We start from the raw sequence: 3,865 nt of genomic DNA, 5'->3' as shown, positions 1-3,865 counted from the left end.
CCGAGGGAGAGGAGTGGAAACAAGCTGAGTGGGAGAAACCAGGCAGTCCTCCTCTAACTGGGGAACGCACTAAGGGTTTCGCGGGCCGTGGCCTGAGCATGTCCTGCCGAAGGACCGCCGTCTGTTTGGGGTGGCTTACGTTTCCCCCCCTCACTTAGCGGGATAGTCAAGCCTGGTCTCTCTGCTAGAAGACACCTCACCTCCTGGGCGCATCCTCGGTGGTGGGGCGCTGGGGAGAGGATGCCAGGCTCCCTGGCCCCAGGCCCGCCATGGTGGGACAGAGACCAGCCCTGTGGGGCCAGGCCCAGGGGCCCCGGCACCCAGGGAGACCGAGTGTTACGCTGACACCAGGCTTGCTACCTGCTTCATATGCATGCACTCATCTGACCCTATGGCATCAAGTTCTACAAGTGGTGAAACTGAGGCACAGAGAACCTAGGTGCCCCTCAACCCCAAAGTCACGTGGCTAGTGAATCAGCTTTGAGGCAAGCCTGGTTCCTAACCACTGCCCACTAGTGCCCCGAGGGAGCGGATGGGAGCTCCCAGGGAGGGCCAGGGGTGAGCTGTTCTGGAGAAGGTGTGCCCATGTGGGCAGCGGGGCCAGCGTGCCCACGCTTCCGGCAGCCCAGGCATGTGGGGCCGAGGCTTGGACACGAGGAGGGAGAGTCAGGGCATTCGCGCATGTTGGCTGTGTGTCTTGCTGTGACTCTGAGAGTCTGCTCACCTGCATCTTTATGGCCACAGGACGTTTATGGCCCCCCATAAAAGAGCAGGTGCTGCTGAGCCAGCGGCCGGGCACCGTGCCATGCACTTTGGGTTCTGAAGAACTCATTAATCATTGACTTGGTGGCCTTCCCGGCTGCAGGGGCTGAGGCAAGAGCCGTGGGGGTGCGAGGGGAGGGAGCGAGGTCTAACCAGCTGGTGAAACCGTGGCCGGGCCTCTGTGTCTGGGCCTCACTTTGACGTGCGTGACCCAGAGCCAGGAGCCTCCCTGGCCTCGCAGGGTTGCCGACAGGATCGGATGAGCGGATAGTGTCTCTGTGGGTCCCCTGGAATCTTCTCTCTCGGCATTGGGTGGTGTTGTTGTTACAAAGGTCAGAATAGGTCCCTGCTGCGGAGGCCAACACAGCCCGGAGTGGCCCGCCGTTGCCCCGACAGCTGCAGGGGCTCCCTTGTCCAGCCCCTGATACTCCCCAATGGTATTGGCAGCCTCAGATACTGAGATTCCTGGTATATTCATCGGGGGAGGAACACGGTGTGGCAGCCACTGCGGAGGGAGCAGCTGCGCGCTGTCCCCAGCCTCCTCGGGCTTGCCCTCTGAGCCGGGCCGGGCGGGCTCCTCTGCGGTGAAGGGCACAGGCTGGCCCCCAGGTGGCACCAAGGCCACCAAGGCCGGGGCGCCCGGACACGGATGTGGGCTGCTGCTCCAGGTGCGGGGGCACATCTTGAGCCGGCGATGGGGGCCTCTGGGGCACCACGGAGGCCGGCTTTGCTGGCGGGAGCAAACTCATGGGCCCCACAGCTGGTTGCTGGAACCCCTCGATACTCCCCAACTCCCGGGGCCGTGGTGGACACTTGCTGAAATAAAGCCCGGAAAACCCGGAGCCCAGGTCCTGACGCACATGGGCTCTGGGTGGGACCCGCTAATTCCCTTGTGCCGCCCGGGGGGACCGCATGGACTGAAATACCCCATATCCCGCTGGCCTGCAAGCCCTCTGCTGCCCCTGCTTGCACACTGTCACTGTGCCCCACTGCCGCAGCAGTGACAAGGAGAGAGTCCTGCGCCCTGGCTCCTAGTCCTCACCAGGAAGGGGCCCGGGGTGACATCCCCCGTCTCAATTTATTCTCCCAAGAAGCTTCACTTGTCTGCAGGATACTTTCTCTTTCCTTGTGTCTCATTTCTACGGGGGCCTGGCCTGGGGTTCTTCGTTGAAACGGAGATGTCAGGTGATGGCGGTCAGGCCAGGCGGCCGGATGACTCTGGCCTGTGATTTGCATGTCCTCTGGGGCATGTCCAGCCTCCTGAAATCTCAATCCCTCCTGCCATCATGCAGGCCGGGCCGGCAAAACTAATCAGGTCCAGACTTTGCTGGTGGAAGGGCCATGGGGGCAAGCGCTCTGGGTCACGTAAAGGCCCGCAATCCTCCCCACGAGGAGGCCCGGAATGGCCCTTCCCGGGTCCCCCCTGGGCTGGGGAAGGGCTGCTGAGCTTGTGGCCTGAGGGCCCTGAGCCGTGGGAGGAACAACTCAACCCAGAGAGTTGGTGGCACTTGCACAGAGGCCCCCTGGGATGCGAAGGTGACAATGACAGGGACGCAAGGGCCCACGCACACCCTCAGAGTGTGCCTCCTGCCGCGGGGAGGCCAGCGGCCCGGGAGGGGATCCACCATGAAGGCCACTGCTCTCACCAAGGCCACTGCTGTCCTGCCCGCCTCCCCCCAGGCAAGGAGCTGGCCTGCTCCCGCCGGGTGGCTGTCCTCTGAGGAACGTCTTCTCCTGCTCCAACCCGATTCCCGGAAAGATGAGGGAACAGGGTGGGGCTGGGGGAGCCGCTGACCCAGATGAGGAGGGCAGGTGCTCGAAGCCGCTTACAAGCCTGGCGTCTTTCCTTAACCAAGTCATGGCCCCAAGGGGAGAAGGGTGACATGCAGCGGACCTGCGTCCAGGCTCCAGAACAGGACCAGCTGCAATTACGCAGCCGCCGGACGGTTAAGAGCGACCCAGGGTGGCACCAGATGTGAGCAGCTGTGCCCACACCCCCGCGTGCAGGCAGGAGCCACTCTCCCCCTTTGGGCCCGCGTCCCACAGGGCTTGTGCGACCTTGAGCCCAGTCGCGGCCACAGCTGGATTTCCTCTGCCTCTGCTTGGAACATCCCAGACACAGCAAGCGTCCCCTGCATTATGAAAATAAATATCAGATTTATTTTTTTAAAATGCCGTATCGCTGACTTTGGTTCCCTGGCCTTGTCCCCATTCACCTAAAGAAGATTCTAAACCCAGCACCTGACACATAGTAGGCGCTTCACCGACACCTGTCGAATGTGTCCCAAGAGCCCTTCCCTCCAGCTCTGCCTCCTGAGGAGCGACAGCTGCCCGTGACCCACGTGAGGACAGAGCCTGTGGCTCATGAACACAAGGTCCCCTCGGAGAAGCACCTGGGGCCGGGCAGGAATTGGTTTGAGCGTCCAGGCACGGAGGGTGCCCATTCCCACCCAGCAAACACACCGCCCCCCTTAGCAAACAGGGCACAAAACACGCGTTTGTGCAAATGCACCAACAAAAATGCAACAGTGCGAAGCGTGGCCAGAACTTCATCTCCGGAGTCATGGGTTCCGCGGGAGCCTCTGGCCCTGTAGTTCCGAGAGACTGAACAGTTTGTCCAAGATCCCATAGCTGGTAGAGGCGGACGCCTCATGGGCACCCGCTCCCCGGGTCAGAAGGAGGCAAGGACAATCCCGAGCTTGCAGGAGGAGGTGGGGGGGGAGGCGGAGGGAGGGAGGTGGTTTGGCTCATAGCGACAGCAGCATGTACGCCCACCCCGACACATGGGAACCAAAGCAGACCCACATGAAAGGGGAGAGGGGTTCGCAACCCCACACGTCCAGCTCCCGCAGAGCACCTCCCGTGAGCAGGGAGCTGGCTGGACCGTGCCCCCCATCTCAGCCGGACACTCCAGCCCTGTGAACCCAGGAGGAGATCTCATGCTGTTTGTGAGCCCGGGTGACGCCAGGCTCAGGGCACCTGAGTAAGCAGGGCAGGGCTCAGCCCCAGGGGGGCCGACGAGGCAGTGGAGAGGCTGACAAAGATCACAAGGTCCTGAGCACCGGGGCTTACCCTCAACAGGGCCTCTTGGTGCTGTCGGCCC

The sequence above is a fragment of the Nyctereutes procyonoides genome, unplaced genomic scaffold, assembly GCF_905146905.1.
Source record: "Nyctereutes procyonoides isolate TBG_1078 unplaced genomic scaffold, NYPRO_anot_genome, whole genome shotgun sequence".
Lineage (NCBI taxonomy): Eukaryota > Metazoa > Chordata > Mammalia > Carnivora > Canidae > Nyctereutes > Nyctereutes procyonoides.
Note: the sequence above shows the minus strand (reverse complement) of the source record.